The sequence below is a fragment of the Tetrao urogallus genome (genome assembly GCF_951394365.1).
Source record: "Tetrao urogallus genome assembly, chromosome: 3".
NCBI lineage: Eukaryota > Metazoa > Chordata > Aves > Galliformes > Phasianidae > Tetrao > Tetrao urogallus.
Window position 1 is genome coordinate 77,688,195 of NC_136815.1, and position 13,361 is coordinate 77,701,555.

Here is a 13,361-nt window from a genome sequence, read left to right on the forward strand (position 1 = left end):
CCTGTGCTGCCTCCTAGACCTATTTAAGAACTGGCTACCAGTGGGGAAGGATCTCTTCTGGAGATCTGCTCTGCTGGAGTTTTGTAAGTGAGCCCAGGATATGATAAGCTTTCTATCTATACTCTTTTTGTTATCATAATCTGCTTTGCCTATCTCTCTTGTTTATTTCATAATTATAACATCTTAATATTCATTGATTATAGACCCCATTTTTTAGGATGTAATTTGCCACATTTCTACAGATTAATTCACTTAGCTGTCTCTAGTGTCCATGTTTGCTTTGTTACTAGATCCATAGCACTTCAGAGTAGGGATTTTGTATGTGCACTTCAGTGTTAAGCCCTCCTGATACGCTCCCAGGTGCATGATACAAAAATAGCAATAAAATAAAAAGTGTGAGAGTACGAAATGCATTTCAACTCAAAGGTGAAAGATGCGCGTTATTTCTTAGACTTTTTTGGCCACAAAATCAATGAAATTTGGAGCTTTGCTACAGTATTTCTATAGAACTGTGTTGATAGCTGGAGTAGTTCTGCAAAGATTATTTTTAATATATTGCATGAAGTACAAGTTGTTCCAGAACTCCAATAATTTAAACCTGTTCTCATCCATCTTGAGGTAATAGCATCTTTTATAATTTCTGAGCACATTTTGCTTTAATACAAAGCCCCAGAAAACTGAGCTTTTCAAAAACTTTCTTAACAAATCAGCAAATTCCTTAAATGCTCCCACTGAACCATGATGAACTCTGTCAAGTATCTTGGCACTCCTTCTGTCCTGTATCCTTTGCTGGAAAACAAAATTAAGAAAGATTAACTGCTCAGCATGGCTATTGAGCAACTTATGTTGATATCATTTAAAGAGGAAATATTTATGTTACATTATCTCCTAAATCCTGCAACTGTATTGGATCCTGCAGTGCTGAGTGCTTTACGAATGTATGATAGACAGGGACTACTTGAAAGAGTTCCTGGAGTAAATAATACCTAGATCATTTGGTGAAAGATTCTATATAAATGCAAAGCAGCTGTTATTACAGTTGGTGGAAGAGTGGAAGCTGAATTTCTTTTGTACATATTATGCTATTACAATAATTTTCCAAGAAATGAAAGTGATTTCTCTCTTAGGTGAATATCTTCCTCACATCCCTCCCTCCCTCCTTCCTTCAGGAATCTCTGCGGCTCTGGAGGTGGGAGTGGTTCTTGGGAGGGAGAGTCTATGAAGATTTCTTTTTTATCTAATGTGAGTTAGAATGCTTTTTTTTTTTTTTTCATTCCAAAGTGTTGTGGAAATTAATGAGAAGAAACACTGCTTTCTGCTCATACTATTTTTTTGAGAAAAATGTATACAATACTAATAGAGGAGCAGTGGTAGAAATGCCAGTGTATACCTCCTCATGAAACTCTCTGGTCCAGTCTCTCTGAAATGGACAGTAAACCTGAGCTGACTGCAGTAAATTCTGGATTTCACCTCTGACATTTAAATGCCATTGTTGTTCAAGTACAGAGTTGCTGGGATTGCAGGCAGCATGCTATGAAATGAAAATAAACCTTGCACCAAGAGTTTTTATCCCACTTGCAATATGATCTGATTATGTTTCACTTTTTTCTTTTTTCCCCAATATCAGAGTGATCACTTAATGGCCCCAAAGACCAGGGATTATTTGTACAAGTTTCTTTGTAATCATACAACTCTGATTCTAGAAACTCATCAGAAAGCTCTGCCTTGATCTTCCTTTCTTTTACTTCACATAATTTATTCTTCCCCAGCAATGTAGGCTGTACGTTGTTCTTTACTCTAAAATTGTTCCTCTAATATTTCCTCCCATTTTCCTGTGTATTCCCTAGTAGTCTTCCTTACTGGGAAAGAAGTGAGAGTACTCAGATGGAAAGTGTAGTGTGATGCCAAGAGGGAAGCATTGTGGCTAGGGGAGTGTCATAGGAAGGGGATGTGATGTAGGTCAGATGTGAAGGAAGTGTTTTTTATGCTTTTTTTTCTGTTTATTTTTTCCATTCTTTTTCCCTTTTGGAAAAAGAAAAGCATAAACAGTGTTGCATCTTAAGCAGGTACTGAAAGTTGCTGGAAATTAAAGCAAGCATGGGAAAAGGAGAAGGTATTTCCTTGCATATTCTTTTGTTTTAATGCTTCTCATCCAGCAAGAGCTCTATGCCAAACACTTGTCATCTGAAAGTGCAGTGAAGTACTACATTCTGTGAATGAAAGCCGCTTTATTGTTTCCACATCCTCCCCATACAGGAAGGTGCAGACAGCATCACATCAAAACTCTGGCTAACTGCCCAAGCAAAGCTGCCCACGAAGGCCTACTTGCAGGTGGGTGGGCCCAAATGTGGGCAGAAATTGACGCGCTTTAAGCTAGCTGATTTTGTTTAAGAATTCTTGTTTTACAGTTTAAAAATAAATGTTTTACTCTGCCAACTTCTGTAAGTAGATTAATATTTTACTTTAAGTCTTTCTGAGCTTTACTGAAGAAAGATCTTCTTGTGCTTGCAAAAAACCAAAAGCATATTTTCTATTTTTCAAAGCAGATTTTATGAGATTAGAGGGGAAAAAAAAAAACACAAAACAACCATTAAATGGTGTTTCAGAATTTAAGACTGAATCTTTAGAAAGATTAATCACAAATCGTTAAGCAACACAAATGCAGACCCTGTTCATGCAATTGGGAAGTCCTTTCAGATGGCATTATTATTTCAAACAGACAAGTTATTGAATTTTGAACATATATTAACAAAATCCTGTTACATTATCTTGATATGTAATTTAGAACCTTTTATTCTAAAAATATCTGGATTTCTCATGAATGGCATAAGGTCCAGTTTGATTTGAATGCTGTCTTTACTAGGGGTAATCTTACTTCGAATCTGTATATTGAAAAAGATTTTTTTTTTTTTGGAAAGGGTTGTTAAGCACTGGAATAGGCTCCTCAGGGAGGTGGTTGAGTCACCATCCCTGAATGTGTTTAAAAGCCATTTGGATGTGGTGGTCAGGGACGTGATTTAGTGGAGGATTGTTAGAGTTAGGGTAGTATGGTTAGCTTGTGGTTGGATTTGATGATCTTTAAGGTCTTTTCCAATCTGACCAAGTCTATGATTCTATTAACAGTCTTTTAAAACATTGTTATTAGGATTTTGCTGTGCAACTACAAACAGGCAAAGCCCATCTTCAGTGGGCAGAATGAGTTCTCAGAGCTGCTCCTGTTAAAAGAGACGTCTATAGTAGTTCTAAACTTCAGATAAATGCAAACAGCCAGAATAAGCCTTCGGTAACACAACACTTTGGAAAGACTGGCAATTTCTGTCTTAGGCAGATTTCTCTTGTGCATAAAGTTTTACTTATTGGAAACTAAATACCCTGAGATTTTGAAAGTAAAAAAAATTAAATTAGAAGGAAAATAAGAATTCAAAGACTTCAGTTTATACTTTAAAAGTACATATAGCTCTACATATGTGAAATACAGTCCCTAGGATATTTTTGTTCTTCCTGTGACATTAACAGTTCTACTGCATCAATAAGAAAGGTCACTGGTGTTGCTAGAACTTAGGACTGGATACTAAAATCTGTCTCTCTTTATCTGGGGTGTTGGAGACATTTGCTTTGAAAGAGGACTTCAAGCTGATAAAGATTCATTAACTTACTGTAGAATCTGGCAATTGTTCTGTATTCTGAATTCACAGACATAGGGACTGGTTATTGTTCATATTACTTGAACAAAAGACAAATCAAGATGGAGTAGTGGTGTTATAGGCGCTCCTGGGTGACATAAAGCATGTTGCAGAAATTTGTTTCAATCGTCTTTATCCAGCCTTTGCAGCTTTCTTAGATTTATATCTTTTTTGACTTGCCTTTTTTCCAGAGCTGATCTTATGTATTATTTTCCTGATCCTCCTCTTAGATGAAAGTTTTCCTTTTCTGTGACTTTGTCTTTGTATGTTATCTTTCAAGTGGCTTTCATGGCTGTTTCTTAAATCTCAAACTGAGAAGACAGCTGCTCTAAGTTTCATGCATGCTCTCTGAAGCTTTCCTGCATAGGAAATGGCGCTACTTTGTATTCTAAGGGCACCTAGCATTTCATAGGGATGTAAGAACATGGAGCAAGGGGACTGGCTGCACAGCAACTATGATGTTAAGCAGAGATCTGTCTGGAGATGTTTGAAGGGGGAACTCCAAATCATCTGCTGAATACATCGGGAAGCATTTTAGAGAACAAAATACTACAGACGAATAATATCAAATTCCTAGGGAAAGGACTGAGATCAGGGCAAATCTTTTCATAAATATTTGTCCTTCACTATCTTAATAATTACATACCTTCAAGTTTTCAGATCAGTTATCAGTCTGCTGAATTCTTAGTTATCTGCTCTACTGTCTATAATATTTCTTTTAACCAGAGGGTGCAAAATTAATGACTAATGGTGGAGATTCAGCTGTCCTAGCTCTAGACTAATTACTCTTCTAAGATTTGCTCTTAAGGCAGAGCAAAGAGAGAAACATGCCTCTGAAGGTTAACTGATCTCCTTTTTAGATATTTCTACAGGTATTATCTAGAAATCCCCATCTTACCCCATTACCTAGTCTCAGGCTCCCTCTGTAGTCAATTTTCCTGAAAGCAGAGATCCTGGCTGTCTTAGCTCCAGCAAGCTAGATGGATAGGTATCAGTGGAAGTGTGTGTGTGAGGTATGTTGTGATAATCATGTTTTTTTTTTTTTTTTTGGAGTTCAGAACTGGTCACCTGAAATGCAGGCAAGGTCTGAAAATGAGTTGTCTAGAGGGACTTCCAGCTGCATTACAAAGCACAAATGATAATCTCTGTGTATAATCAATAGATATCAAGATGTTACAATAACAATATAATCAAGAGAGTTAGGCAAAGTGGACAATGATAACAAAAGAGAATAAATGGAAAGCTTACCCTTATGCTGGGCTCACCTACAAAACATCAGAAGAGGCAATCTCCAGAAGAGATCCTTCCCCACTGGTAGCCAGCTCTTAAATAGGTCTAGGAGGGCTGGAGCCTGGCTCCACCCCTTCCGGCAGCACAGCTGAATTGCCTTCACCTGTGCTCCTCTGGCTGACTCATGGCTCGCCTTAGGTGATCAATCAGAGGTTCAGGCCGTGCCTCAGCAGGTCCCATACACTCTGTCAGAGGGTTATGTGAAGGAGCAGAAATAGGATGTAGTTATTGTTTTGTCTAGATAGAAGCCTACGTGTTGCCTTGCTCTGCTTTCAGGACACTGGGCCTGTGTTTTACATGGCCTAGGTCTCCCAGTGAGCTGTGCACGTAGCCAAATAATTTGACTTTAGGATTTTACATTTTAGTCCTCTGCTGTATTGATCCCTAAGGAACTGCTGGAGTCTGAATTATCTGCACTACACAGCCCAGCCTGAGCTTCATAAGCTTTCAAATGAGTGGAATTTAATTGAGAATGTTCCCTGTGCAGTAAAGGAACAGAAGAATCAAACTAGATGCTCTGTACATATCAAAGCCTCCCAGATGCAATTAGTGAGAGTGAAATAACACAAGAATTATTTTTATTTTTCTCACCAGCTTTTGAATTCAGACATATTATGTCACATGGAACAGGAAGCAGATCTTGATATCATCTGAACATCATTACCAATAAATAAACAAAAGTTTATGTCACTGAAAATTTAGTCTGTATTCCAGTGAAAGTGCTTATGTAACCAATATATATGGGCAAAAAAGCAAACCAGAATATTTGCAGTTTCTCACTGGTGACTTGGATTTATATAGAATTTGGCTAATGACCAAACAGGGAGGAATGATTACTTATTTACTGGTGGAAAAGTAAAAGAACAATGCATGCTCACTCTTCAGACCAGAGTGGAAGATGCACTAAAGAAAATAATAACAAAATGTGATAGTGAAGTAGTAGAGTATCTCTGTATTTTGAGAATGGGGTAGCTCTGTTAGAAACATTAAACCTAATGGTTACAGTGCATAGGCATGGATGCATTTAAGATTGCTTTGTGTGGTGTTAAAAAAACATCCTTTAACAGAGCACTCTTTGGTCCAAAATAGAGCAGAAAGTTGTTTGCTTTGGCCAGATCCTACAGGAAAGTTTTGCACGGGTACCTCTCTGGAAGCAGAATTATCTTAAGGCATTTGCTGTGAAAACCCCTGGCACCGTTATGAATTACTAAGGAAGTCTGTGCCCCAGGGTGTTTTTGGTCACCAAGTCTTATTTCAATAATCTGAAGTAAGGATACACTCAGTGCAGAAGGCAGAAAATGTTTATGTAAACTGTAACATTTTCCATGGAAAGATTAAGAATAATCTTTGAGCTAAGTACTTACAGACCTAAATGTAAAATAAAGGTAACTTAGTTTTCCTTTCCTTCTGGTTTCTTCATCTGTGAAAAGAGATCTCTAAACTAATCAAGTTGCTTTTGCTGTTGGCTAGAAGGCAAGAATTACATCCAGAAGATATTGCATAATCAGTTTTTTATAAACATGAATAAGTTTGAAATCCTGGTGACACAGACCATTGGAGAGAAACAGCAAATGGCTGTGGAGAGGTTCTGTAGACAAAAGCTGGAAATAATTTATGGAGACAAATGGGAAAAATATGATCATAAGCACCCTTAAAAAATAGTAATTCTAGCATGTTTTTAGTTTGTTTTCAGCTCTCTTCTACTTGAAAGCATTATATTGAACCATTTGTTTAAGCCCCGCACTTCCAAAATAGCAAAGCTTTTTGAGAGTGGGACCAGAAAAGAAACTGATTGGAAGTTTATCTTCAGTTTCCGTTCTGATACTTCATGTATGCCTGTGCTTCCTGCTTTACTGGAGTGCTGCAGCTGTTTATTTTGGGCTTGCTGATGGTACTTCTGGCAGGTGCATATCTCTCCAAGTTTGACAGGAAGTGACTGTTTTGTTAAAACCTTCAGATGGCTCCACTACTCCTTGTGCTTGCTAATGCAGTCACTGCCTCATCATTTCTCACTTTCTGAGAGATACTCTGGTAGGCAGGATGGGTGAGTTTGTCTCATCCTTGCTCTTACAGGGCCTTTCCTTTCATCTTGCCTGGGGATTTTTCTGTCCCTATGGCTCCAGCCTTTTGCTTATCTACTGGCATGTCCCATCCTGCACCAGGGCAGCAAATCCACTGTTTTTATTTTGTATCATCTGGAAATGCTGATGCTGGATGAATGGTTTTTATGCTAACGTAACACTTGTTGTGTCTTTCAATTGATTTTTCATTTTTATCTAAAATTTTCTGGCTTGTATAAGTGTGGGTAAAAATAGTGGATAAATGTGGGTTAAAAAAGTGTTCTGGATACTGCGTGGTGGCTAGCAGGATTATTTTGGATGCACTGTTGCTCTCATCTGGGGACTGAGCTGCAAAATTGCTGTGAGAGAGTGAAACATCTTGGCAGAGATATAGAGCTACTTTCTTATCTCCAAGGGAACAGGGTGAGACTCACTCTGATATGCAAAGTCATTATGATTAATGGCTAATATCCTCTGCATTAAAACAAATTTGTAGCTGTAGATTTCAAAATCAGTTTGGGGATAATTCTAGTCTCCATCAATAGACAAAGGTACTGATTCAGCTCCACGTTCCTCTTTCTTTCCACTGGTAATATTGCTACCCTAACAATTTTCAAAAGACATTAGTATCCCTAAGGAGTGGATAAAGGGGCTTTTTAGCCAGATGTCCCACACCTGTCAGTGCTGTGCAAAAGCAGAGATAGTGGTCAGGGTGCTCAGGGCTAGTATGGCCCATTAAGATGTATCACTGGGTAGAGCTTCTGCTGGTTAGAACCACCAGGAAGTTTGAGCAGACAAAAATCAGGAAGCCTTAGTTTTTCCTTAGATCACCTCACTTCATACCAAATCTCTAAATTGTTTTGGTTTTGGTTTTTTTTGTTGTAGTTGTTTTGTTTTCCTCTGCAGGCACTCTGTGCAAAAAGAATCATTCTTCTCTTTCACTTCTCCACCCTCAGTATGAGCAATAGGTCTGGAATGGGAACAGTGAAAACTAAATCAGAAATAGTCAATACAGGGTGGTGAAACTTTACAGTCAGGACAACACTGAAAAATCACGATAGAGTAGAACTTTAGGAGTGAATAATTCTCATAGCATTAATGCTTCACATCACTGACTCCACCTAATTTTCTAATGCTCCTGAGGTGTGATAGCAGAAATTATCTCTGCTAATTTTCTGTAGGCCAGTTATGTATATCCTGCTGCTTATCTGTTTTGGTAATTTCTGCTTAATTAATATTCACAAATTTATTCCTATTTATTTGAAGGGATCAGTCAGGTTTTTAAAAGAACATGAATGAGAAGAAATGAAATGACAGTCTTTATGCTGATATCTTTTTTCAGTATATCACATGCCTCACCCACACCCACACTGCAGATTTTTGTGTTTTTAAAAAACAAGGGCTACCGAATAGTTTTTTCTGCTTTATAAGTAAGCTACATGTTTTAGCAAACATGTCTGGACTTTTTAAAATACTAATAAATGGCTCTATTCACTATAGAAAACCCTTCAAAAAAGGTTTCCTCTTACTTATGTTAGTGACAACAGCTTCAGAAGACATGCACAAACACAAAAGAAAAAGGGAAATATGGAGAAGAAAGCACTGTAGAACTGTATTCCCTCCCTTCCTTGGGATTTTCAGAGAATTACACACAAAAGTCAGGAAAAAATACTACTTTTGGAATATGAGCAATAGAGTTTGAAAATAAATTGTGCTAGTCATGCTACAACTTTAATTACTCATTTCATGACTTTACAACTCTCATGAAAGATGTATTTGAAGATTATAAATTAGTACTTTCCTATCGGCCTTGAAATATTAGTATAATAATTCTTTAAAATGAATAAAGACCTACAAAGATAGTTTTATGAAAAGAAGGGATTTTATTGTGTAATTAAGTTTTCATTCACATCGTCTATCTTTTAGAGGAAAAAAAAGCATATGGGACTTCTAAGAAGGTTTCGCATGACTGAAAAGAAAGGTTAATTAACTTTACTTATCAGGTTGCATTAGCAAAATAGTTTTATCTCCAAATGGAACAGAAATTGGGAAGAATTCTCTTAGTAAAATGCGTTGAAATTAGCAACATCTGCCTTGTATCATGTCCTACTAAACAGAAGAGAAGGTATCAAAGAAGTACCCTGCTATAATCCACTGACTGTGGAAGGACCATTGGTCCTCAACAAAAATAGATGTAACATGCTATGGCAATTGGCCTGGAGTGCCTGGTATAAAAAGAGGCTGATGTATTTCAAAGTGAATGACACACAGAGATAGTTTGCAAAGGGAACTCGGAGAAATTATTATGAAAGTATTTTCTATTGCCTTTCTCTGAAAGAGGCTTGTTGCTTGGCTGCTTCTGGATGCAACAAAACAAGAAAAAACCTCTCTCTCTAGACCTTCCACTTGTGCCCTATTACAATTCTTACAATTCTGAGTACATTTTGTCCTTCCAACTCATTTTTTTTCTTGCAGAGGAAATTGTGGAGTACTGATGGCTGCTGCTTTCAGCATCTCCCGAACTAACTGATGGCTCATCCTCACTTGTGTAAACTTGATGTGGAATATTGAAACCCAAAAACAAAAAAAACATAGAACCATGACAACTTGCCACCGGATGCTGCCCTGGGGCTATGGTTCTGACCCCCTGTGTGATCCTCTATGTGACACCAGGTGCCTGCTGCCTACAGATCACCATTCCTGGCTCTCTGTCTAGCACTGTTCTCCTTCCAGCACCCAGCCTGTTTACAGAGCTCGCTTTGCCATGAGATGGGGCACGTAGTGTTCTTTCTGCAGGCCCTTGGGCATATGTGTGAAATGTTGTATCGAGTGTAAGTGAGCATAAAGGACAAAGCAGGAGCCACTCAGTCCAGTGACTGAGAACTCTGTCCCTGAATGTGTTAAATGGCTCTTGTGTGTTGTATGTTTTTAAGCCTACTTCCCAGCTGATCTTCCAAATCACAAAAAGAATGTTGCCCTCTCTGGCAGTTGGGTGGCTCATTGATGTACATGGCTTATCTTAATCAGGCAGCTAAACTTCTCTGTCATCTTCATCATATACTAGCTAAAGCCTCAGTCAAACTTCTGCAGATGTCTTAAGGCTAACCATGTCTTGGTTTCAGTCTCTCTTTGAGATGGATACAGTATTTATTTTTGAAAATAACAATGAATGAATCCCTGCCAGTGACATAAAGGATAATTTGAAGAGTGAAAATGATGGGTATACAGGCTTTACATAGCTACTTAAATATAAAAAGCTATATCTCCATATAGGAACACCTGAGATATCAATCCAACATTCTTCCCTAATAAACTCAGTTCAGCCCGAGAGACTTCAAAACCTGTCAGTAAATGAGATATGCTACTGTGGCTGTTAAGTTTGCTGCAATGCTACAGGCTTGATTTCATGCTAATGTAGCTTGATATGACCTCATTTCAGTTAATGTAGCCAAAATCTGATAAAATATTAGGTTTCATAAGTCTGCTTGCAGAAAAAGGTGATTAGAAACAAGATTTTCCTGGCGTTGCTTCTTCTGCTTGTAAGCTAGAAACACAAGTAATTTTTCATTTACAAAATTTAAATTGCTGTTTTTAAATGAAAGTATGCGCTTAAATACATGAATTACATAAAACATATCTGAAGCTGGGAAAAGAATCTGGAAAGGATCATTAGAATTGATCAGAGAAAAGAAAGAGCAGTACTCCAAAGTACAATAAACTTTGTAAGAGTTCTGGTGTAAAATAATGCTAGCTTTTATGAGCATTCAAAATAGCAAATTTAAAAGGAAGTTTTAAAAATTTTAAATTTGATAATTAAAGATATTATTTAAAAGAACTTAATCAGACTCTTAAATGCATATGCGTAATGCTTAACTAAGCCACACAGAGTTTATAAGAGTACCTACGAGTTTAGCAGAGGCTTTGCTAATTTGAATTTACGTCTCCTTTTTCTGTTTTCTCAATCGATTTCTGCACTTTCAAAGAGTAAGCTCTATCCCTAACAAACTGAAAAATCTATGCATGGAAATCTGTTTTTATAAGACTTAATACAGGCAGCCTGGCCTGGCTTTTGGGCATGGGTGGATTACCAGGTACTGACATCTCCTTTTCGTAAAGCCTGAGTTTACTCTGCTGCTTCACTCAATTGTTTCACCATCCCTGGAGCACAGAATCATGTGCTGGTTTGCCTGAGCAGAGGGTTGGAATCTAATGGCCGTTTCTGAGAAATGTTTGTATCTGGGACTCTAAGAGAACTGTTTGTATCTCTTTCTGTTCACTAAAAAAAAAAAAAAAATAAAAGAGCTTTCTGCCATCTCATCTGGAGTCCTTCTCTGTGCAGCTTCAATAGGCTTTTGTTTGCCATGTTACAAACCTGATTTTTATTGGTTGGATTTGATGTTGATTCAAAACTATTCGTTGTGTCTCTTTGTTGCTATTTTGTCACCATCTCCTATCATTTATTTCCAAATTAACAGAGGTATGTTGTTTTCTATACTGGCAAGCCTACCTGGATATTAAATATGTACATGAATTGTTTTAGCAGCATCTTGTATTCCGTATCATGCCCACTTGCTAGGCCTGTCCTGAATAAAGAGGAGGAATTCATCAATTGAACAGTGGAAGTTATGGAACAGTCCCTTCCTGTGCTCAGCACACGGAAGACAACAAATGCTTTACGTGGTGAGCAGTGCTATTTCTGATTTCCTCAGAGGGCTTTGTGAAGTGGGATTTCAAATACAGACCAAGGGAGAAGAGAAGCCAGGGCAGGACCTAGACAGCAAGATGCTCACTGAGCTTGCTGCCGTGCAAACTTCTGCCAGGCTTTCTGTTGCTGCAGTGATCCCTGTTGCTTAAGGAACAACTTAGTAAGGGCAGGGAGTGGTGGTGCTGAGAAAGACAAAAGAAGCCGACTTGGAGAAATAACGAGGGCACTCTGAAGAAGAAAAAGCCTTATGTTCTTTTTGGTTGAGCCACTGTGATTTATGTGATTTGGGACAGGAAAGAAGGGATTCATCTGTGTGTCAGACAAGCTTGTGGAAGCTTTGAAAGCTTTTTGGGGAATTGATCCTTGTGAGAATCAAGCTGTCATTGGCTTGGGTGGCAGAGGCACTTTTGGGATTACAGAATCAAAGAAGGAATAATTTAGGAAGCCTACCAGTTACAACCTGAATCTATATTTAATATTACCAACAAAATGAATCTTTGCTTTAAAACATATAGTGAGAGCTCTGAGTACCTATATATTTAAGTTGCCAATAAAATGGCAGCTATGAAATTGCTCATAGTCTACTGCTGAGGCTGAGCCTGGCTGCAGTGGTAGTTGTGTCAGACTGGAGAGAAGTTGGGCAGTATCCCATCCTGTTTGCTTCTTGCCTCTGATCAATATGATTGTAACAGCGAACCATGAGCATCTGTGCAACACAGCAGCGTGTACTGAAGGGGTAGTGGCCATCACTTTTCTGAGAAAGTGATGTCTTATTCCTCTGTAATAATGTTATCTTGCCTTCAAAATACTTGTAGTAAACATAAACTTGATTTTATACATGCTTTGGCTCACTTCAATTTTACTTTTATGTAGTTGTTCTTTATTTAGCGTGTTTTAGATTGTTCAGTCCAGGGTTTACCTCTTCCCACAGAAGGAACTGTGCTTTCTGAATGATGTTTAAGTGAACGTCATAGAAGTCAACTGTGTTCAGCTATTTATACTGAGAACACTTTCATGTCGTACAGAAGCTCCAGTGCAATTGATCTTCTGTCAGAGGCACCTCACTCTGCATTTCTCTGTTAAGATTTGGGTGTGAGATAGCCAGGTGTTAGTGGACAGGTCTGTGCTCTGGGAACTGCTAGAACGTGTTATACAGTGAAGGTTATATTTTCAGAAGAATTGAAATCCAGTCTTCTCTAGAGGTATCTAATAGCTTCTCAGGTTGAACAGGCCTTGGCCTTTCAGATCTGGTGTGTTTCTGTCATGCTGTAGCTGACTCCTAAGGACTTGCAAGAGAATTAAGCATGTTTTCCTTTGCCCTTGGCCCCTCTGAGAGGATACCCAGAGCAGGAACCACTATCGCCCCACATTTCTTCTCCAAAGAGTATTTTTGCATTTCCGTTGGTTCTCAATTTGTTTTCCCTATCTCTCTGATGCCAGACTATTGCAGAATGTATTTCCAACAAAAGCAGCTCTCTGTGTTCTCTGCCATTTGCATCCTTTGTGAAACACTGGCCAATACAGTAATGCTTTTCTATGCATTTTTGTCATTGTGCTTCATTTTACCCTTTGCCGGATCTCCGTTGTCAGCTTACAGAGGGACAGCCCCAAGGTCCTTACCAG